The 25,407-nt window shown below is 38.4% G+C and overlaps 1 protein-coding gene across 7 annotated transcripts in view; it reads left to right on the forward strand.

Moving 5' to 3' along the window:
- fbrsl1 (fibrosin-like 1) overlaps positions 1-25,407 on the forward strand; it is a 298,676-nt gene that overhangs the window by 1,501 nt on the left and 271,768 nt on the right. The window lies entirely within an intron of this gene.

The following is a 25,407-nucleotide window of genomic DNA, read 5'->3' on the forward strand; positions in this document are numbered from 1 at the left end:
CTCCGCAGATTTAACAAATTTAAGAAAATAATCCGTGCAAGTGTTGAACTTTGTTCCCGGAGCTCCTGCGTCTGCAGCAGAACCCTACCGACTTCTTGTGTGTGTCCCTCTGGAACCCGGTAACACAACAGGTTCGGTCGTTTTCAGGAAAGGTTCCAGGAGTGACCATCTAAAGAACTTAATTCCGCTAAGTGCAGAACGTGGAGCAGCGTCAGAAGTGGAGAAATTCCTGAAATCGGAATATTGCGGAGTACAATCCGGTGAAAAGGAAAGGATGAATTTCAGTGTCTCAGCGTTCGTGTCAGAATTAATTCCATCCCACAGAAACACTGATATCTTCATGCTGTTAAATTCCTCACAGCTTCCGAGCGTTCGTGTGCGCAGCGACTCTACACAACAACAACACAAAAACATTTCATTTCATTTAATGAAGTTTGGAAAAGTTGACTTCAACAGATTTCATTTGTGCGTCTCGTCACTTCACGTCTCACTTCACGTCTCACTTCATGTCGTTCCACGTTAACATTTCTACACACACACTTTTGATGTTTCTAGAACTTTTTGGAGCTGTTTTTTTCGACCTGAAGCTTCTCAGATAAATAAAACGCAAAGTAACTAGTGATCAGTAAATCAGTAAATCAGTAAATCTGGGATGTTAGACAGAAGTATGACGTGATGAGCGCTCGGTGGTGCAGCGGCTCTCGTGGTCTCCTCACAGCTCTCAGAGAGTTTCCCGTCTTCTCCTGGTGTCTGTCTGGGTTTCCTCCGGGTTCTCCGGGTTCTCCGGGTTCCTACCAGCTCCCGAGAACATGCCTGAATGTGTGCGCTAAATTCCCGCAGGCGTGAATGAGTGTGTGAGACTGGCGTTCCATCCGGCGTGTGTGTTCCCGTATCACGGTCTGATTACTAAGACGATGATCTCAGTGTTGCGTTACGTGCGATAAATAAACGCTGTAGAGAACGTTCAGTACAAACCGTAACATCAGAGCAGAAGAGCGAGGAGATTACAGCAGCGTGGCCTCAGAGCAGGAACTACAAGAGAAATCATCTGTAAATCAGGATCAGGTCAGAGGCAAAGTCGTCAGTAAGAAGGGATCTGATTGGTCGATACTGTACGTGTCACTGTGTGATCAGAGTTTATCACAAGTTTGTGTTTCATTACTGTGGCTCAGGAATAGTGCACTTATTCCATCTAGTGCACTTCATTATAGTGCATGCTTTCAGACCTTGTTTTATTATATTTTAAATTATTATTATTTTTTTTAAATTTGCCTTACTTTTACTGGCATTTTATAATTTTTTTTTTGCTACTTTTTAATTTATTTCAATTTATTTAATAAAATTTAATTGCATTCTAATACTTTTATATTATTATTATTATTCACTTATTAACTAGCAGTTTTCTTTTATATCATTTTATTATTGACTTATTTACTAGCATTTGATTTATTTTTATATTGCTATCATATTATTTTAATTATTATACCTTTATTATATTTATTTTATATTGTTATTATTTTCTTTCCGTCACCGCTGTTGTTAATTTCATTCTCATTATTTTATTTTCGTCTACATACTGTTTGTTTTTTCTGTTAATTTTGCGCTGTTTGGAAGGTGCTATGTAAATACAGTTGTTTTATTTAATTTTTTATTGAATAGTGAACTACACTATTGTGGCTGTTGTGATGTGACTGTATTATACGATATATAATAAGTAAGTAATAAGTGGGATTTATATTATTCTACTCAAACTGCAGCACATTTAAAACAACTCTCGAGCAAAGTGCTGCAGTTTGAGTAGAATAATATAATGTGAAGGAGCCACTGTTCTGTTTCATTCCATCCCCCCCATCCTAAACCTCCTGATTGGATAAATAGTGCACTAGGTAGGGTGTAGAAGCTGCTATTTGATTATTGGACATGTAGTGCACTATGTAGGGAGACTAAAGGCTCGGTTTTAGTGACTACAGACTTTCTTAGCATCATTAACACACAGGATCAGTGCTGATGGGTTGCTGGGTCGTGTTTAATAAAGTGCATAACATCCAGAGTTACATGTAGTGCACTACAAGGAGGGTTTAACAACATTCCCTACGCAGCGCACGTTTATAGGGTGCATGAAGGCGCATTTCATTCTCTTAATTAGATAAATAGTGCACTAGATATAAAGTATAAACCCCTAACAGATCCTGTACTGGATGTATAGCTCACTGTGTAGAGTGGAAAGTAGTGTCGTAGTGCACTAGACAAATAGAATGCACTTATACACTATGTAGGGAGTAGGGATAGTACATGGCAGCGAATCTTAACTGTCTTTCAGTTAGTGCACTAGATAGGGTGTAGAAAGCTGTATGGCTGCTATGTATTGATATGTGCTTTATATATAGTAAGGACAAGGAAGCTGAACTGGAATCAGTTCCTTATTGGACATGTAGAGTAGTGTGTGTTTATATCCTGCTTTATATAGGAAGTCTGAAGCGGCATCCCACAAGGTTCGGTGTTAGGACATGGAGATTTTATTCAGTTTGTGGTTTCTGTAACACACACACACACACACACACACTTTGTTTATAATCCAGAGTTACATGAAGTGCTCTAGATGAGGTGTAGAAGCTTTGACTTCATTCCCTATGGAGTGCATTTTGAATAGGTTGCTTGAACGTGAATCTAAACTGTCTGTCAGTGGGATAATTAGTGCACTAGATAAGCTGTAGATCCCTAAAAGACTTGTATTGGACATATGAGTGTGGAAATCATAGTGCACTAGACAGATAGAGTGCACTTCTGTAAGGTGTAGGGAGCATAGTATAGTGCAGGAGATTATTTTATTCCCTGATATATGGACTAGGAAGTGGAATTCTGCTCAGTTCCTTATTGGGCATGTAGTGTGTGTTATATAACACTCTGAACACGGAGACTAGGGCGGTGCTCCACATGGCTCAGTGTTAAGGCATGTAGACATTATTCACTTTGTGTTTTCCTCTTCAGGATCAGGCCTAATGGGTTGCTGGGTTGTGTTTATAAACGTATATAACATCTGTATGTGTATGTAGTGCACTACAGTGAGGGTTTAGAATCATTACTTCATTCCGTACACAAATTGAAACCTCTTAGGTGGATTAATAGTGCACTAGATAAAGTGTAGACCCCTAGCTGATCCAAACTGGACGTATATTTCACTGTGTAAAGTGGAAATTGTAGTGCACTAGACAAGTAGAATGCACTTGTCGTGTATATAGGAAGTAGGGAGTCTCGTGTAGCACACTACATCACTTCACATGTTGTATATTATCCTGAATTATATAGCGAGTACGGATGCGAGTCTCCTTACTCAGCATATAGTGCACTGCTAAGGTGTGTGTGTGTGTGGATGTGTGTGTGTGTGGGTGTGTGTGAGGGGGATGGAGGTTAAAAGCATTACTCCATTCCCTACACAATGCACGTTTATAGACTGCTTGAAAGTGAATCTGAATCTCTTAATTTGATAAATAGTTCTCTGCATAGGGGTGTAAGGTGTTAATTTATCTCCTGTGTGCTTATAAATGGAATACTGAATCCTGATTGGTTCCTTATTGGACTTAGTGCAGTAAATAAAGTCTGTCCCTATGCAGGGAGACTAAAGGCTTGGTATTAGGGCTTATTGTATGTATATATATATTTATACACACACAGTACTGTGCAAAAGTCTTAGGAACCCTTTTTTTTTTTTTTTAGTACAAACTTTTTTATAGATGTTTATTTTCTGACTTCTACATTATTGATTCAGTACAAAAACATTTTAGATTCCAAACATTAGTTTTTCAGCACAAAATGAAATGTTCCAGAAAAATGTTTGTATGTCAGTAAAGAAAGCAGCAGATTCCATAAGAGACACTTTTCAGATAAAAACATAATGAAGGCTGCTGGGTTTCGCTGCAGAAATAAGAAGCGAGTCGACAGTCAGAAGAACTGTGGCTGCTTCTGCAAGATGCTCAGTAATGAGCTGTGAGTGTTAAAAAAATCCTATAAAGAGCATTAAACAGTAATAAATGAAACAAAGTCAACATTTGGTGTGACGATCTTTCGTTTCATTTATTACTGTTTACTGCTGCTTATAGTATTTTTTTTTCAGGGATGATGAGTTGGTGGGTCATGTTTATAAAAGTGTATGACATTCACAGGTACACTATACTGCCAAAAGTATTGGGACACCCCTCCAAATCATTGAATTCAGGTGTTCCAATCACTTCCATGGCCACAGGTGTATAAAATCAAGCACCTAGACATGCAGACTGCTTCTACAAACGTTTGTGAAAGAATGGGTCGCTCTCAGGAGCTCAGTGAATTCAGGCGTGGTACCGTGATAGGTTGCCACCTGTGCAATAAGTCCATTCGTGAAGTTTCCTCATGACTAAATATTCCACGGTCAACTGTTAGTGGTATTATAACAAAGTGGAAGCAATCGGGAACAACAGCAACTCAACAGCCACGAAGTGGTCGGCCATGTAAGATCACAGAGCGGGGTCAGCGCATGCTGAGGCACACAGTGCGCAGAAGTCGCCATCTTTCTGCAGAGTCAATAGCTACAGACCTCCAAACTTCGTGTGGCCTTCGGATTAGCTCAAGAACAGTACGCAGAGAGCTTCATGGAATGGGTTTCCATGGCCGAGCAGCTGCATCCAAGCCTTACATCACCAAGTGCAATGCAAAGCGTCGGATGCAGTGGTGTAAAGCACGCCGCCACTGGACTCTAGAGCAGCGGAGACGCGTTCTCTGGAGTGACAAATCACGCTTCTCTGTCTGGCGATCCGATGGACGAGTCTGGGTTTGGAGGTTGCCAGGAGAACGGCACTTGCCTGACTGCACTGTGCCGAGTGTAAAGTTCGGTGGAGGGGGGATTATGGTGTGGGGGTGTTTTTCAGGGGTTGGGCTTGGCCCCTTAGTTCCAGTGAAAGGAACTCTTAATGCTTCAGCATACCAAGACATTTTGGACAACTCTGTGGAAACAGTTTGGGGATGGTCCCTTCCTGTTACAACATGACTGTGCACCAGTGCACAAAGCAAGGTCCATAAAGACATGGATGAGCGAGTTTGATGTGGAGGAACTTGACTGGCCTGCACAGAGTCCTGACCTCAACCCCATAGAACACCTTTGGGATGAATTAGAGCGGAGACTGCGAGTCAGGCCTTCTCGACCAACATCAGTGCCTGACCTCACACATGCGCTTCTAGAAAAATGATCAAAAATTCCCATAAACACACTCCTAAACCTTGTGGAAAGCTTCACAGAAGAGCTGAAGCTGTTATAGCTGCAAAGGGACAACTCCATATTAAACCCTACGGATTAAGAATGGGATGTCATTAAAGTTCATGTGCATGTAAAGGCAGACGTCCCAAAACTTTTGGCAATATAGTGTAGTGTAAAGCATCTAGTGCCCTAGAGATGGTGTACGGTGTACCCTATGCAGTACGCAGGACTCATTTATAGATAATATTGATGAAAAATGTTCGTCTAGTGCACTAACTTACATTACAGTGTGTAATCGTGCCATTGTGTTATATTGAGCATAAAGTGTCTTTAATCGAGTGTTAGCGCTTTCCCTAAGTAGTGCACATAATATAGAGCATATGGAGCTGAAACATCAGACTGGCTTCATGCTTCATTTTGGAAGCTCTTACCAGAAGCAGAGCAGATTTTTTTTTGGAAGTTGGGCCACTTTGAAGAAATATATATTATTTAATTTAATTAGAGACGACATGAGACGATCCAGCAGCCTGATACCAGCAAAAAAATGGTGCATAAATGACAAAAGACTAGAATTAGATTTTGAAGATTTTTTGGAACTGGAAATGTTTACGTATAAGGAGACGTGCCTGTTTTTTTTTTTTTTTTAGGATTGATTTTCTAATACTTATAGAGTTATATTTTATTATATTTACAATGTAAGTGATTTTTATGTGAAGTGCTTCAGTTAAAAACACACACACACATTTTAAAGGTTAGTAGTTAAATATATATATATATTTAATTTTTTATTTTTCTTGCTTATTTAAGAATTCAGAGAAGTCAGACACGCTGTGTGAATCTGTTGTGCTCTGTTTTATATCCTGTTATATATGGAGCTGAATCTTAAACGGTTCTTGGTTTTGTAGTGCACTTTGAATGTTGAAGATCCTTTCATTCCCCACACAGCGGAGTTTTATAGCGAATCTCAAATGACTCGTACGCTAGGCCGTATAGCGCCGTATATTATGTCACACACTCTGTAATGAGCGCATACCCGGAATGACGAGCCGAATCCCGACTGGCTCTTTATTCCTAACTCAGTGTTCACACTAGCGAGCGATAGAATCGACAGAAATCTGCTGATTTTCTACGACATGGAGCTACGATTACAGATTTTCTCACCTTTACGCATATTAAATATTATACAGCAAAGCAACAAAGGTTATCACAAGGTTCAAGGTTCAAGGTGCTTTATTTGTCACATACATGTTACATACATGTGATGTAATGTAGTGAAATGTTTTCCTTAGCGCCTCGTCCCACAGTGCAACAATGAACAGAACAACAACGAACTACACACACACACACACACACACACACACACACACACAATAAAAACAGAATCTACTAAAATCTCGTCGACTCTATGATAAAGAATGTTTAGCAGCCTTTGGAGGAATGTAATGGTGATATACATAAATAGAATATGTTTAAAAAAGCAGATATACAGAGCTGTAGTGTGCAAAAAAAAAAAATTCATAGTGAAACTGTTTCTGTATAGAGTTAAAAATGTTTTTTAAAAATCACCATTTTAGTTCCTTCCTGAAATTGAACAATGGAAGAAAAACTTATAAGCACGGTTTCATCACCTCCTGTTATTTATGACCTCTCATTAAATACGTACAAAGATTTCAAAGATTACGATTGAAAATAAAGCTCAGAAGGAAGTAGCAGAGATCATTGGTGCCTCTGGTGAGTGTTTGTCGCTAGCTAGCTTGAGCTGCTAACTGTATTTTGCTAATAGCTAACATGATGCCTGGTTGGTAAAGTGTAAATCAAACAATTTTCACACTGATTAGTGTGTGATTTAATCGGTGTTTAATTAGTTAGAAGGAGAGATAGAGATATATATAGGCATGTAGTGGTGTCTCTGGTGAGTGTACGTAGCTAGTACAGTTAGCTTGCACTGCTAATCTGTTAGCAATGCTAATATGAACCCTGGCGAATAACGGCAGAGTTGCGGTTGTGCCGTATTCGTTCTTTCGTTCTTTTTTAGGCTTTTATCTGAAAAAATAAAAGAGCCGAATATATTTAATAATGACTTAATTTAATAATTGTGTTAATGCTAATAAAAGCAAGCTAGATTCTAGTGATTTCCACTACAGGAACCTTTTCAGGAACTCAGGAACCTTTTAACTAAACAGAATGTCCAAATCACAGTAAAGTCACTGTGACACCACTGTGAAATGGCTCTGTGTGTGTGTGTGTGTGTGTGTGTGTGTGTGTGTGTGTGTGTGTTGGATGATGCTGAGTGATTAATCCCAGCGCGTGTCCCACTTTTGCCCGTAGTCGTGAGTGTGTGATTGACGAGTCACTTCAACATGTCGTCGTACTGACACACGAGTGTGAGTCTCTACACACATCTGTTTAATAACAGCAAATCATTGCCTGTGTGTGTGTGTGTGTGTGTGTGTGTGTGAAGTCCTATTAGCTATATAAAGTGTCATAACTTTGCTAATCTCTGTTTGAACAGAGATATTGATATTGTTATACACAGGAGTGGTTTGAATACATCATATGAGATATTAAAGTTTCCCTCAAGCTTTGTGTGTGTGTGTGTGTGTGTGTGTGTGTGTGTACTGAACACCTCGTTTCTTATTTGAGAATAATAGATGATGATAAAGAGAAGTGCTTCTCCATTAAAGAGAGAGAGAGAGAGAGCGAGAAAGAGTGTGTGTGTGTGTGTGTGTATGTGTGTGTGTGTGTGTGTGTGTGGTTAGTGCACTTATAAAGGGAATATGTATCCCAAATGTCTCATGAGTAAGTGTAGAAGCCATTATTGTGCACTCTATATAGTGCACTAATGTGTGTGTGTGTGTGTGTGTGTGTGTGTGTGTGTGTGTGGCTGCTGTGTCCCAAATGGTCCCTATATGGACGCACAGTGCACTAGATAGGGTGTAGGGGTGTTTGTTATATATTCTATGTATTGTGCTTGTATAAATGGATCACAGTGCACTAGATAAGGTGTAATAGCCCTTATTCCAGTCCTTATGTAGTGCACTTGTATAGGGACTAGGGAGCTTTTAGCTCATGATATGCCCTACATAGTGCAGCGGACTCCTGGGGTTGTTCTAACAGTCGATTGTGGCCAGCGCTCTTTTCTTTTCTTTTCTGCTGGAGGATGAGCATTATTATGTCACTATCATTTATTTTATATTTATAGTTATAGTCTTATTTATTTATAGTGCACTAGATAAGGTGTGAACCTATTGTCGCTTGAATTATTTGAGTTAAATGGGTTTTTGAGTTGTTTGGCAGTGTTTAAGATCTGAAATATTTGAGTGGTTTAGGAATATTTGAGTTATTTGGAATATTTGAGTTGTTTGGGAGTATTTGAGTTGTTTGGGAGTATTTGAGTTGTTTGGGAATATTTGAGTTGTTTAGGAGTATTTGAGTTGTTTGGGAGTATTTGAGTTGTTTGGGAATATTTGAGTTGTTTAGGAATATTTGAGTTATTTGGAATATTTGAATTGTTTGGGAGTATTTGAGTTGTTTGGGAGTATTTGAGTTGTTTGGGAATATTTGAGTTGTTTAGGAGTATTTGAGTTGTTTGGGAGTATTTGAGTTGTTTATGAGTATTTGAGGTTGTTTAAGAATGTTTGATTGGTTTAGGAATATTTGAGTTATTTGGAATATTTAAGTTGTTTATGAATGTTTGAGTTGTTTGGGAGTATCACTGCAGGAGACTCCGAGCACCTCAGTAAGATCCATCAACTCCATTAGACTTACTGGAAACCATTACAGAGAAGAGGATGGTGGGAAAACTAGAGATCATCGTGAAGTTCTGCTTATCCTCTCCACAGAGCTTGGTCCAGGAGCATGTTTATCCCTCGGTTCCTTCCACCACGGTGGTCTAGGAAGTGCTATCGGGGTCGTTTCTATCAGGCTCCATGACATCTCCTCCCAGTGGGATGGACCCTCAGACAGAATTTATTCACACACACACACACACACACACACATAAATGCATACATGGATCACCAGCACTTGGTTTTTGTGCATGCCTGATGCTGTTCTTCTGCACCTTATTCTAGTTTTGCACATGTTCTGACGCTGTTCTTCTGCACTTTGGATTTTTGCACTTTATTGTATTGTATTTTTGCACCGATTCACTGATGTCTGTTTTTTACACTGTGGTAATTGTTAGAACTTTGTCTAGTACATCAATGCACCCAAATTTCCCATTGGAGACAATAAAGTCTATCTATCTATCTATCTATCTATCTATAGGGTGTAGAAGCCATTATCCCTACATTAATGTGCGTCAGTTTTGGGGAAAAATCATTTTTCACTATTACCTCTGATGATTCGTAGTTAAAACATGTTATTTGGTAAACAAGTACCAGAAATACTTTTGGTTTTGAAATTGGACTGCCTTTAGCTTGGTAAATTTTAACATTTTGTGCACTAAATGACAGGTGAAAAAAGGAAAAATTCAAGTTTTAACCACAAGTTTCATCAAGTCTTGCTTGACATCAATAAATTATTGAATAAAAATATCCAATATAATAAAATGTTCTTCAGAATTCACTTAAAAGGCAAATGATAGAGCGATAAGTTTTAATATCATTAAAAATATTCCTCTGAAAATAAATATAGGTGTAGAGTTTCTCATGTCAAAATACTTGGTTTTAGCGCCATTCATATTGTATATGCGCACTTTTACAAAACTGACGCACCCTACCCTATATAGTGCACGTATATAGAGAGTATATAGTAGACATCCTATATGGTTCGCTATTAGACATGTAGTGTCCCTATATAGCACACTTCTATAGAATCATTAGTTGAATCTCTAATAGGTCACTATCATTTATTTTATAGTTATAGTTATAGTTTTATTTATTTATAGTGCACTAGATAAGGTGTGAGCCTATTGTTTCATGCCGTATATAGTGCATCTATATAGGGATTAGGGTGCAAATAATACTGAGTAATATGTTTTAATAAATAATTATCTGAGTTGATTGTGATTATTTAAATGGTCGCTTGAATTATTTGAGCTAAATGGGTTTTTGAGTTGTTTGGCAGTGTTTAAGATCTGAAATATTTGAGCGATTTAGGAATATTTGAGTTATTTGGAATATTTGAGTTTTTTAGGAATATTTGAGTTGTTTGGGAGTATTTGAGTTATTTGGAATATTTGAGTTGTTAATGAGTATTTGAACTGTTTGGGAGCATTTGAGTTGTTTGGGAGCATTTGAGCTGTTTGGGAGTATTTGCAGTTGTTTGGGGAATATTTGAGTGGTTTAGGAGTATTTGAGTTGTTTGGGAGTATTTGAGTGGTTTGGGGTTATTCAAGTTGTTTGGGAGTATTTGAGTGGTTTGCAGCATTTGAGTTGATACAGATCGTATAAGATGACCATTTATTTAAAATGATCAGGATTCACTCCTAAAATGATAAGGAGTTGATCCTTATTCGACAGTGAACTCCACAGGGTTTAAAAGTCAGTTTTCTTCCTCTATCTAGTCCACTCGTGCCTAATATGGGCGTATAGATGGAAGCCTTCATATAAATATACATATAAACACAACATAAAGTGAAACAGTGAAATAAATCCAATAAAATCAGAGTGCACTAACACACCTGATTTAATAGATGTGCACTAACACACCTGATTTAATAGATGTGCACTAACACACCTGATTTAATAGATGTGCACTAACACACCTGATTTAATAGATGTTCACTAACACACCTGATTTAACTCATTACAATGTTGTTGATCAGGTAACGAGCTGAATCTGAATCTATTAGAGCTACACACTTCATACCACTGTTTAAATACACTCAGGACTCTGTTGTTATAGAGACGTGATTATATGAGTGAGATTTTCTGAAACTCCCCGTGACACTAAAGTCCCATTTTTTTTAATAATTTGTATATATTTGTCTTATTTTAAATAAACAACTCTTTCCTTTTTTGTTGCTGAGGTTACGTTTAGATTTAAGTGTACCATAGTGTTGATTATCTGCATTAATAATGGAATAACAGTGGCAGGTCCTCACTAGGTCCTCACACGGATATTAAAACACGCATGTGTGTGTGTGTGTGTGTGTGTGTGTGTGTGTATGTGTATGTGTGTGTGTGTGTGTGTATATATAAAGTCCCATTATCTCTGTAAAGTGCTGTAACTTTGCTAATCTCTCTGAGAACAGAGACATTCAGCTGTTACACACAACACTGATTTTAATACTTCACATCAAATGAGGTGTGTGTGTGTGCGTGTGTGTGTGTGTGTGTGTGTGTCTGTGTGTGTGTGTGTCTGTGTGTGCGTGTGTTAGGGGAATTGTGAACACCCCTTTCTCCATTTGAGAGTAATAAATGGTGATGATAAAGTGGAGCACTTCTCCATTAGAGAGATGAGAGAGAGAGAAAGAGAGTGTGTGTGTGTGTGTGTGTGTGTGTGATTGCCGCAGGCATTCCTTTATATTTTATAGTAGAACAGCTGTAAAAATGTGCAGTCTGTCTTCTGTCTGTCTCAGTACTGATTAATATAAACACTGCTGATGCAAAAAAGCGATGGCAGAAAAGAAAGAAAGAAAGAAATTCACTACTCATATTTAATAAACATTAAAAGAGCAGAATGAGGATTTAAGTGTCTGCTAATTATTAGCGACATTAGCCTCTTATCTTGAGTACAAAGCTACACATTTATTCTCTGATTAATTACACTTACAGTAAGAAGGAAGACTGTTAACAATTCATTCTTGGCTAAACTTTTCCTTTAATCTCTCCATTTTCTCCTTCACAGTTAATGAGAGTTTGATGTAAAAGGTGTTAAAGTCAGTAGCACGTCGCCGTGTGAGCGTTAGCTCTGAGTCAGTGGTGTTTATTGTGTGACACTGACCTTTAATGATGGATCATCACGGCATAATGACCATGTGCCTGTGCGCAGAGTCGCTCTGTAGCGCTAATCACTCTTTATTAACACTTAATCTTATCTGTTACTGAGCGTCTTTAAAAAGCAGTACACCACGGCGCTGCTGAATCCTCGATTCTGATTGGTCAGAAGGTGTTGATTAGTTTTCTATAACAGCAGCTCTGACAGTAGTGCAGGTTTATAGTAATGCGCTCGTTCTGATACGTTATCGTTTCTATAGCAACAGCTCATTCACAGGGACGTGTACAGCAGACGCTCTAGGTACTGTAAATGTAGTAAAAAACATGTTATGTGACATGTATGGAAGGAGTCTCCAGTGTCAGCGCTTTGTAACAGTCAGAGGTAAAGCTGTAACTTTAAGTTTTCCAACGTCTTCAGGACAGAGGAGTTTACGCTTCTTTGTGGTTTCTTCGTAACATGATGCGATTTTTTTTTTTGTCTTATTAACTTGAAGAGAGAGAATAAAGAGAGGCTGGTGAGGGAACGACTGTTTATAGCTGCTATAACGTAAGCGACAACAGGAACTAACTCGTTTCACTGACATTAAATGTAACTATAACTGGATAAAAAGTATAACTTCATTTTTTTAAGAAATGAAAATTGTAATTGTTGGTAAATTGGTACACTTGGGGATGTGTTTCAACTTCAGGGTGGTAACAATAACTCCGCTTCATCACACAGAATATTTTACTGCAACACACACACACACACACACACACACTGTTTATTACTCACTTAAGCAGAGAAAGATTGAAAATTGGTAAATAAATAAGAAATTTGAAAACGACAAATGACCAAAAGTAAAACATTTAAACTGAATTTAAAAATAACAGTAAGTTTGAGTTTATAGTCTTATGAGATTTTCTTATTCATAATTAACTGATTCATTTATTTCGTATGTTTTGCGTTTAGTTTATATATTATATATACATATATATATTTATGTGTGTGTGTGTGTGTGTGTGTGTGTGTGTGAACAAAGTTTTGGCACCCACCAGGAAATAAAAATTTAACCTTTTGTTCCATCAAAGCAATTTAATGATTTTGGCAAAATTAATCTAAATTTAAACATTAATTTAAATGCTGTTTGAACCCAAAACCCTCCTGAAACATATGTGGTGTTTTTTTTTTTTAAACAATTTGCCCACTGAGGTGAGAGATTATCCGTGACTGTTTCCTCCTTTATTATTAGTCATGGGCTGTGCTCTAAATCACAGACACTACGCAGTGAGGTCTATAACAATAGCACACTAGCTTTGGTTTGTTCAGGTTAGCAGGTGCTGCTAGTGAGCTACGCCAACAGTTAACAACTTACCGTAGTGTACTTATCGTGTACTTATTGTGTACTTATTGTGTACTTACATGTTTTTTTATTGACACACAGCCTGTGTTTGTGCGTTATTGCAGCTTTGAATCTGTACAGGAAGAGCTTCCTCCCTCTGTTCCCCACACACACACACACACACACACACACACACACACACACACACTCAGGTTGAGAGCAGTGGGATTGTTCTTTTAGTGGCGTCTCTGAAGGCAACAGAAAGTACAGATAACTGATCCAAATATAGAAGTTCCTGTCTACGGAGAGAGACACACACAGGGAAAGAGAGACAGGGAGACACAGAGAGAGAGAGAGAGACAGATACAGAGAGACAGGGAGAGAGAGAGACAGGGAGAGACAGGGAGAGAGAGACAGATACAGAGAGAGAGAGAGGGAGAGACAGACAGGGAGAGAGAGAGAGATACAAAGAGACAGAGAGAGAGAGAGAGTGAAAGAGAGACAGAGAGAGAGAGAGGCACATAGAGAGACAGATAGAGAGACAGGGAGAGAGAGACAGAGAGACAGGGATAGAGAGACAGAGAGACAAGGAGAGATAGAAGAAGAGAGACTGTCAGACAGATGAATAGAGAGAGAGACAGACAGAGAGAGAGATAGAAGAAGAGAGACTGTTAGATGAATAGAGAGAGAGAGACAGAGAGAGAGACAGACACATAGAGAGAGAGAGAGAGAGCGAGAGAGAGAGAGAGACAGACAAAGAGAGAGAGAGAGACAGGGATAGAGAGACAGCGAGACAAGGAGAGATAGAAGAAGAGAGACTGTCAGACAGATGAATAGAGAGAGAGAGACAGAGAGAGACAGACAGGTAGAAGACTGATAGAAATCATTCTGATTCCTGAATGAGGAAAATAATATTTCCAGATATTTTAATGTTATTGAGGTGAAATTAAATATTCATGTTGCCGTAACAGGACTCGTGTTAGAAATTCTGCAAATTAAAAACCTGTAGCAGTGAATGAAAGAAAAATCCATAATTCATCTCACAAAAGTGTTAATGTGTATAAACGGTGGCTACACTTCTTCAGTATAAGAGGAAAAAACACTAAAATAGAAAAAGTTAAAGGTTTAAAGTGATTATAACGAACACAAACATGGACGCGAGAACACGTTAGAACTCATAGCACCTTCATGTCTTTATTGTTAAAGACGACGAGCATGATAACATCAGGATTTACTTTGAATTTTATGTCATTTTAGTTATTCTGAGCATTTTATTATTAATTTACCAACACATCTGAGGTAAATGTTGATGTTCCGGATGGTTCTGTGTCGCTTCCGCCCTCTCACTGCGTCTTTACACCGTCTTAACAGCTACTTGCTAGCTAAATAAATTGTTACCTTCAGTCTAGCTAGCTTATGCTATGTGCTTGAGTGTCTTAGTTGCCTAGCAACAGTGTTCTCATGATCTTATCCACTTGAAGTTTGGCTAGCAGTCGATGCTAAATGTAATTGCAGTGTAGTTGTAGTTGTTCCAAGCCTTTTCTTAGTAATGTAACGACACATCTGAGGTAAATGTTATTAAATTTTTTAATTAAATTGATAAATTGTTAGCCTGATATGCTCGATTTTCATATTTCCCGCTTGCTTGACATGATTTTAGCCACTTCAAAGGTGAACACATTGTACTTTCGAATGCCTCTCCATATCTAAAGCACTTTCATGAGTTAAATTTTGCTTTTATTTCCTGTTTTGAGTTTTTTTTTCTACTTTAATAAAAATTATGAGCTCATGATCGATCTCAATGTTGATCGTTTTGCTTCGATACTTCCAGAAACTTCCAGACCCGAGGTCACAGGAAAAGTGGGCGGAGTCTCTAATCTCTTCTCACCTCAATATATTGTACATGTCGAATAAATATAGTGATATATTATATGTTATCACTGATTATCGAACTATTAGCAATCGTAGCGCCAGTGTTTGTTAGTTTCCGTGTTAAGCGTTGAGTGTGTTGATATAGCTGACTTGTTAGCACTGAGCTAATTTCACTGTACAGTGTGCTGTTTTCTCTCATAACTCTCATGCATAATCCTGGCTAATACTTAATTCCCTACTCACACACACACACACACACACACACACAGCGGGCGTTCTTGTGAGTGACTGTAATGGCCCTCAGTATGCTGATAAATCACACATACAGTAATAAGACCAATATTAGCCTGTGTGTGTGTGTGTGTGTGTGTGTGTGTGCGTGTGTGTGTGTGTTTTGCTTTGCAAATGACTCTGGCTGTGAAAGCAATTAGTGTAACGGTCTTCCACATTCTTCTGGTGGATATTTATCTCCGTAGGGAAAAGCGGTCGTAGTTGAGTAAAATCGCAGACACGGTTTATGGAAAATGCCTCCAATAAAAATTAAAGCGGCAGTATGTAAAATCAGAGAGGTAACATTACTGAGCCAGTAGAGGAAGAATAAAAGCTGCTGTATTAAACAAGACTGAATGTTTAAAACAACCATCAGTCTGCTGCTGAATAAAATAATAAATAAAACTAATAATAATAATAATAATAATAATAATAAAATCACTGCTCATGGCACGCTATTTTTTAACAGCATTACTTTTACATTATTTTCCACACATTCCCACATTAAATAAATGTTGAATTTAAAAATAATTGTTTATATATATTTTTTCTAAAATGTTTTTTACAATTTTGCAGATCCTTTTGAGCAAATAAAAAAAAAAATATCATGATACACATCTTATATTGTGAAAACAGGTGCCAAAATCTACAGCTTAGCCATAGCATTTATGCTTGTTGACCCGTTGCTATGACAATAAGCTACGCTTTTCTGCTATTTCAGCGAAAGCAGTGATGCTAAGCGTAACAACAGTGTATTTTAAGCTGTTCTGAGTCTTTCCTTAGTAATTTATCAACACATCTGAGGTAAAAGTTGACATTCCGGATGATTCTGTCTAGTTTCCGCTTTCGCTGAGTCGATATAAACGACTTAACTCCTCTGTCCTCGCTAGATTAATCGCTAGGTTCAGTCTAGCTAGCTTATACTCAGCATCTGAGTTGCTCAGTTGCCTAGCAACAGTGTTCTCCTTTTATTTTATCCACTTGTAATGTAGTTAGCGGTCAATGCTAAGAGTAACATCAGTGCAATTTGCCTTTTTAAGGCAAGTAACATGATTAAAGAGTCTTTTCTTAGTAATTTAACAACACATCTGAGGTAAATGTTGATATTCCGGATGTTTCTATGTCATTTACGCTCTCACTCTGTCCGTATAAAACACTTAAAAGCTACGTGCTGGGAAGATAAATGGCTAGCCTCAGTTATTAGCTAGCTTGTACTTTGTGTCTATGTTTACCAGTTGCCTAGCAACAGTGTTCTCCTGATTTTAATCACGGGAACAGTTTGAGTACTTTATTTAATTCGGACCAGCGTTAATTCTGAGACTCTCGCTGTGTTCGCACGATGGTGGAGGTGTTAGCGGTCGATGCTAAATGTAATGTGTGACAGTGTAATTTCAGTAATTCTGAGTTGTTTTTTTAGTAATTTACTTACATATCTGAGGTAAATGGTGACGTTCCGGATGATTCTGTCCCATTTCCACTCTTGATGAGTCTTTACACTGTGTGTATAAAACAATTAACGCTGTTTTTACAGACAGCCTAGCTAGATAAATCTTTCGAGCTGCTAATGATTATGCTAATAAATAGCTATCTCGTCCATCCACATACGTTATAGAGGATTTTGTGGTAAAATTGTTTTATTTTTATTAAATTTTTTTTTCTGCCTGGTCAGATTTTCGTGTTATCAGCGTTAGCACCTCAGAAAATATATCGGGATACAGTTTATATATCGCCATATTGTTTATACCTACTAAATATTAACAGTCAGCTTATTGTGCTTAGTATACTGCAGGGTCGAAACTTAACGTCAGAAAACTGCCACCGAAAATTAGCAAAATGCCCCTGATATTTAAAATATAGGGCAAAAAAGCCCTGTAGTTAATTCCTGCTTTTTATCAGGAACATTTGGTGGACTATATATACTAAATATAAAGACCAATCTAGGATAGTTCACATGATATTTCTGAAATCTCTGCACTTTTTTTTTTATCTCTGCACGTCCGTCTGCGTGCTGTGACTCATGCGGTGACGCAAGTGTTGTAAATACGCGGCAAAGATGCAGCTGTTTTTGATTAAACAGAATAAAGTCAGCCATGCAAACCCGGAAACACCATCAAACACTCCAACAACACAAAAACCAGAGATATCCAAATCCACTTTGAAAATATCTGCTATCGAGTCGTGGAAAATGGACTGGATCGATACCGAAACTCATGCTAATGGCGATCTTCTGGCTTTCTTCTGCGAGTTAAATGGTTTTGTGTGTATGGAAGACCTAAGAGGCCATGTGTTATTATGTTTTCTCGTGATCACAGCTTAATTTTCTCATGATCTCGACATAACCAAATAGTTGTTTTCTCATGATCTTGAAATAAAAAAACTGTTTTCTCAAAACGTGAGAAAATCTCGCGCCTTGTGAACGGGACTGGTGTTGCCTGCACGTTGGCATCTTCGTCATCGCCGTCATAACTTTAATTAACTTCATAACTTTAATTAATCGCCCGCTGTATAGATGGACTTCGTCTCCGCATTAAGAGAAAGGGGTGTAGACCTTCTCAAGCGTCAGACACTGATGTGGAAGTTGTCAATCACTGCTAGACACCGAGATAAAACAACTTTTGTTATGTCGAGATCACGAGAAAATTAAATCGTGATCATGAGAAACCAAGAAAGAAAAATAAAAAAAAAATGACCTCTTAGGGCTTCAGTATAGATGAGTGACACTGTGTGTTTTATAGGATTAGAAAAAAATACCCTTGTAAAGATAATAAATGTGATAAAATTATGTTGTGAGAAAAAAAAAATTATGTCAAGATTACAAAAAAACCAACTATTTTGTTATTTCGAAATCATGACAAAATTAAGTCGTCATCATGAGAAAACAAGGAAGAAAAAAAATAATAACGCATGACCTCTTAGGGTTATTATTTTTTTCTTTCTTGTTTTGATCAGGATTTAATTTTCTCGTGATCTCGACATAACAAAAATCCATCTCTACAGCAGGCAATTATTAAAGTTATGATGGCGATGACGAAGACGCCAACGTGCACGCAACACCAATCCCGTTCACATGCACGAGATTTCTCGAGATTAAAGTTAAAATGGCGATGGTGAAGACGTCGATGAGAACGCAACACGAGTAGCCTTGTGAACGGACACAGACACAGAGCTAAAACAACTTTTGTTATGTCGAGAAAATTAAATTGTGATCACAAGAAAGAAAAAATAATAACGCATGACCTCTTAGGGCTTCAGTATGAATAAGTGACACTGTGTGTTTTATAGAATTAGACAAAAATACCCTCATAAAGATCATAAATGCCCCTGAGGATAAATATTGTGCACCTTAATAACAGATTTAATAAAAACTTCTGACTCTGGTATACGGTACATGTTACTAAAAATGCACGGGTAATTAAAATGATAAATTCAGCCGCAGAAAAAGTGTAACTCTGATAAACTTGCGTGTATTTCGTTTATTATTTTCTGTTTATTATACGCGAAAACTGTCCGACTGAAATGCGTTTAATCATTTATTCGGAAATTTTTAAATGTGGATCTTTTGCATTTCAGTACTGATGTAAATTAGAAGAGTATCCAGTATGTTTAAATAGTAATAACATTTAAAAAGATCATTAATAATAACAATAATAATAATAATAGTAATATTGTAATAGCGTTATTGTAACGTTAATCGTGGTACTCGTCTCGTCGCGCCTGGTTAAAGATATGGTTTATTAATTATAAATGAGTGATGTCTCTGTAATAAAGATTAGGAGGGAAAATGTCAGGCTGGAGCTTTTCTCAGTGTATCAGGTGAAATAAACTGTTCGTCTCGGCAGAAGTGCGAGTCGCAGTGTGTGTTTCGCTTTACAAATGACGCCGGCTGTGAAAGCAATTAGCGTAACAGTTTTTCAGATTCGCCTCTACAGTCCGACTGATACAGCCAGATTAATGCTGAAACCTGGAGGGCGAGAGGCCTTTATCTCTCTCTCTCTCTCTCTCTCTCTCTCTGTGTGTAAAAGTGAGATTGATTCAGTAGCGAGCCGCAGGGTTTATCAGGGTTTCATCAGCGTTTTATCACTCTGAGCCTGAATATGACTCTGGCGGCTCAGTTACATCTTTCTCTTTTGTGTTAAAAAGCTTTTTAAGTAAAAAAAAAATCTATTATTCCACGGTAGAGTTGAGCGGAATGATGATATTGTACAGACGTTGATGAACGCTGAGTAGCTGATAGCAGTGGAAAAAAAAAATAAATAAACGCTGTCATTGTTTTAAACCCTTAACGTCCAAGATCATGTTACAGTTATTCACGTTAAAGCGTATCGTTATTATTATTTCGTAAACAACAATGATTTAATGGCTAATGAGTGTTTTATGCTACGTTCACATATTTCTCAAATCGCTTGTAGCTTGTCTCTTGTGGGCGTGGCCTGTTTAGCATTATTTGTTTTTAATTCTGATGAGAAACAGAAGTAGCTATATATAGCTTCTAAAGCTAACTAGTGACATGGTTTGTTGATTTACATGTTACGTGCTCAGATTAGATTAGCAAAGCGAGCTAACTGTACTAGCTGTGTACACTCACCAGAGGCACCAACGATCTCTACTACTTCCTTCCACGCTTTATTTTTCTTCCTAACGTCTCTATAGTCATTTAACGAGAGAACGTATTTGCGTCAAACACTAAGCAGGAACTAAACGCAGGTAGGAGCTAAAGTTGTGAGCGGGAACTGAAGAAACATCGGACCACGTGACCATCGGATTGGACCGAGGAATCATCCGAGCCAGTAGTTTGGATTTGTCACCTTACTGTGCCGTGCCAATTCTTTACAAATTTACATAGAATTGAGAAAATCTCTATTAATTATTCTGTGTTGTTGCCGTGGTGATGTACATCAGGGATGTTTTTGTGATGATGAAATTTGATGCTGTATAATGATGTTGTGTTGCTGTGGTTATGACGTACTCTGATATTGTAGAACAGTGTAGTTTTTGTGGTGATGTAATATGATGTTGTAGAACAGTGTAGTTTTTGTGGTGATGTAATATGATGTTGTAGAACAGTGTTACTGCCGTTGTGATCATCAGGGATGTTGTGATGATGTACTTTGATACTGTATAGTGACGTTTTGTTGCTATGGTGATGATGTACTCTGATATTGTAGAACAGTGTAGTTTTTGTGGTGATGTAATATGATGTTGTAGAATGGTGTAGTTGTTGTGGTGATGACGTAATTCGATGCTGTATAACATTATTGTTTCCATGGTGATGTACTCTGATCTTGTAGAATAGGGTTATTGTTGTGGTGATGATGTAATTCAATGCCGTTTAACATTATTGTTGCCATGGTGATGTACTCTGATGTTGTAGAACAGGGTTATTGTTGTGGTGATGTACTTTGATTCTATATAAATACCTTTCTGCTGCTCTGGTGATGTACGCTAATTTTGTACAACAGTCTTATTGCCATGGTGATGCATATTGATGTTGTAGAGCTGGATTATGTTCTTCGATGCTGCATAGCAGTGTTATGTCTGTGGTGCTGCACTCTGATATATTGTGTTGTTGCTATGGTGATGCAATTTGATGTTGTGTATCAGGGATGTTGCTGTTATGGTGTACTTTCATGCTGTATAATGATGTTGTTGTTGTTACTGTGATGATGTGCACTGGTGTTGTAGAACATTATAGTTGCTATCGTGATATACTGAGATGTTGTAGAACAGTGTTGTTGCTATGCTGATGTACTGTGATGCTGTAGAACAGTGTTGTTGCTATGCTAATGTACTATTGTGTTGTAGAACAGTGTTGTTGCTATGCTGATGTACTGTGATGCTGTAGAACAGTGTTGTTGCTATGCTAATGTACTATTGTGTTGTAGAACAGTGTTGTTGCTATGCTAATGTACTATGGTGTTGTAGAACAGTGTTGTTGCTTCGCTCATGTACTGTAATGTTGTAGAACAGTGTTGTTGCCACACCATTGTACTGTGGTGATGTATTGTGATGCTGTATATCTACTGCCGTTTCACTGATAGTGCAGCTTGCGACGTTGCAGCTTACGATGGTGTAGAATGTTGTAGTTGCCGTATTGTTTAACACAATCGCAGTAACTATGTAACACCGATCATAAACACGTCGTAAACCTGATATGGAGCCTGTAAAACAGGAAGTGATGCGGCCTGGCTGTGTGTGTGTGTGTGTGTGTGTGTGTGGCTCAGCAAGCTGTTTATTGGTTCGGTAATGGGATCTGTGTCAGGAATTCATGCCAGGCGAAGAGTAAACGAGCTAACGCACATTCAGCTAAGCTACAGGATAAATAACAACCATTGTACACAGAAGAATGCACAACAGGCTTTCTGTTTCAACAACATCCACACAAGAGAGAGAGAGAGAGTGAAATGAAAAGAGAGACAGATGGGAAGAGAGAGAGAGAGAAAGACAGAGAGATAGACTGAGTGAGGCTGTGAGAGATTTAAAGCCACAGGGAAGCTAAATTTGCTTAATATTGATTTTCCAAATATTCACCAAAAACTGTCCACTGTAGCTGTAAAGTGGGCGGGGCTAATCTTAACTAAAGCTTGTGTAAGCTCCACCTCCACCAATCACAACGCTGACGGCATTCGTCCCTCCCACACAGCTTAGAGACTGAGCAATTGAGTGAAAGCTAACCGAGCGAGAGAAAGTTAACCTAGAAAGAGAACGCTAACCTAGCAAGAGAAAGTTAACCTAGAAAGAGAAAGCTAACCTAGCGAGAGAAAGCTAACCTAACAAGTGAAAGTTAACCTAGCGAGTGAAAGCTAATGTAGGGGGTGAAAACTAACATAGCAAGTGAAAGCTAATCAAGCGAGAGAAGGTTAACCTAGAAAGAGAAAGCTAACCTAGTGAGTGAAAGCTAATCTAGCGAGAGAAAGTTAACCTAGCAAGAGAAAGCTAATCTAGCGAGAGAAAGCTAACCTAGAAAGAGAAAGCTAACCTAGTGAGTGAAAGCTAATCTAGCAAGAGAAAGCTAACCTAGCAAGAGAAAGCTAATCTAGCGAGACAAAGCTAACCTAGCAAGAGAAAGCTAATCTAGCGAGAGAAAGCTAACCTAGCAAGAGAAAGCTAATCTAACGAGAGAAAGCTAACCAGCACAGTGCTGATATTTTGCTGCTTGCAGCTGGAAGTCTCAGACAGAAGGCTGTCAATCAAGTGTACTCATTAGAATATTTGGCCACGCCCATTAGAACAGTTCAGTAGCCGTTTAAATTTATACACTTTAAAACAGGAAGTAGTGTAGGAGAGTAAAAAAACACAGATGATGGAGTGTATTCACAGAACAAATGGAGCGATGGACACTTTCTGTACTACACTTTCCCATCATGCATCACAAAACAGAAGGGGCGGGGCTTGTAGCAGATGAAGGGAAGCAGTATACGTAGCTAGAGCGTTTTCCAAAGTAGTCTGAGTTAATGAGTTAAAATGACACACAGCACTAGCGCTAGTTAGCTAGCGGCCTCATTTAAATATTTACTCACAAGTTTATGCTTCAGGATTTTGTTAAAATGTTTATCGTGATTATTTTAAAAACAGCTTCAGCACTCGGAGTGTTTCTGCGCGATATTCATTTTCCTCCTCGTTAAGTGGAAGTGCTCAACTCTCAGGTGGAAAATCCTCTCAGATTAACAGAACTGTTCGTTAGAGAGAGAGAGAGGAGAGAGGGAGAGAGAGAAAGAGAGAAAGGGAGAAGGAGAGAGAGGAGGAGAGAGAAAGGGAGAGAGAAAGAGAGAGAGAAAGAGAGAGGGAGAGAGAAAGGGAGAAGGAGAGAGAGGAGGAGAGAGAAAGGGAGAGAGAAAGAGAGAGAGAAAGAGAGAGGGAGAGAGAAAGGGAGAAGGAGAGAGAGGAGGAGAGAGAAAGGGAGAGAGAAAGAGAGAGAGAAAGAGAGAGGGAGAGAGAAAGGGAGAAGGAGAGAGAGGAGGAGAGAGAAAGGGAGAGAGAAAGAGAGAGAGAAAGAGAGAGGGAGAGAGAAAGGGAGAAGGAGAGAGAGGAGGAGAGAGAAAGGGAGAGAGAAAGAGAGAGAGGGAGAGAGAAAGGGAGAAGGAGAGAGAGGAGGAGAGAGAAAGAGAGAGGGAAAGAGAGAGAGAAAGGGAGAGAGATAGAGAGATAAGGAGGAAGAGAGGGAGAGAAGGAGAGAGAAGGAGAGAGAAAGAGAGAGGGAAAGAGAGAGAAGGAGGGAGGGAGAGGGAGGGGGAGAGAGAGAGATAGAGAGGGAGAGAGAGAGATAGAGAGCAAGCGAGAGAGTGAGACAGACAGATATAAAAGAAGTCATTAACAGAGTACAGCTGTCTGTTCTCTCTTCTTTTATTCTCTCCTTTTTTCTTCTCTCTCCCTCCCTCCCTCCCTCTCCCTCCCTCCCTCCCTCTCTCCCTACCTCTCTCCCTCTCTCTCTACCTCTTTCAGGACTGATCAGTTTAAACTGCGTGTTAGCATCGTGTGCACCATAATGGGCGTTACAGCAGCCGACCAATCAGCAGCTTCGCTTCCACTCCTTATAACTCATTACACACAATACGCTCTATTCCTCTGTCCGTAATCTAACTCTTTAATCTCACTCTTTCTCTTTCTTTCTTTCATCCTTTCTTTCTTTCTTTCTTTTTTCTTTCTTTCTTTCATCCTTTCTTTCTTTCTTTCATCCTTTCTTTCTTTCTTTCTTTCTTTTCTTTCTTCTTTTTCTACCTTTGTTCAGCCTTTCATTCTTTTGTTCATTTCTATATGCATTTGTGTATTCTTTCTTTCTTTCTTTCTTTCTTTCATTTTCTCTCACTTTTCTCAGTCCTTCACATGTTCTCTTTCTTTCATGCATGTCTTTCTTGCTTATCTTATCCTTCCTTCCTTCGGTCCTTTCTTCCTTTCGTCTCATTTTTTCTCGTTCCCTCATATATTTTTTCTTTCTTTCGTACTCCTTCGTTCTGTCGGTTTTTAAATTCCTTTTTCTTTTTTCTGTTTCTTCCTTTGTTCATCCTTTCATCCTCGTTTCATTTTTTTGTTCATTTCTACATGCATTTGTGCATTTCTTTCTTTCTTTCTTTTTCTTTTTTATCTTTTTCATTTGTTTCTTTTTCTTTCTTGTTCTCTCTGTATATATATATATATATATATATATATATATTCATATTCATGTCTCCAGCTCATTCTCCTTTTCTCTCTATTCGTTCTTCCCTCTCTCTCTCTCGCTCTCTCTCTCTCTCTTTCTATCTATCTATATATATATCTCCTCTCTCTCTCTCTCTCTCTCTCTCTCTCTCTCTCTTTCTTTGTCTCTCTGACTCTCTTTATTCTCTCTCTCTGTGGTGAAACTGCGGTGGGTCTGAGAAACAGCCTGTCAAAGCTAATCAGAGTGTTAGCGTGTTGCTAAAAACAGCAGCGCTGCTGTCTGACACACACACTCACACACACACACACTCTCTCACACACACACACACACACACGCACGCGCACACACACACGCACGCGCACACACACACACGCACACACTGTGCTAATACTGCTACAGTTTTTCGCTTGAACACATCACAACATCATTACAGAGGTGTGAGGTTGAGCTTACTTACAACACCACAAATCACTTCATCACACACACACACACTCACACACACGCACAGTCACTCACACACACACACACACACACAGTTGTTTATATATACACAATAATTGCTCACAAACTGCTGGTAATACAGTAGTCGCATTTTATAAAACTGTCAGATGATTTAGTGTTTATTTATTATTTATTATCATTTATAAAACAAAGTATTTATAAAATAGAAGAAATGACAGAATAAAATGATGGAAGGAA

Source organism: Pangasianodon hypophthalmus, chromosome 24 (assembly GCF_027358585.1).
Source record: "Pangasianodon hypophthalmus isolate fPanHyp1 chromosome 24, fPanHyp1.pri, whole genome shotgun sequence".
Taxonomy (NCBI): Eukaryota; Metazoa; Chordata; class Actinopteri; order Siluriformes; family Pangasiidae; genus Pangasianodon; species Pangasianodon hypophthalmus.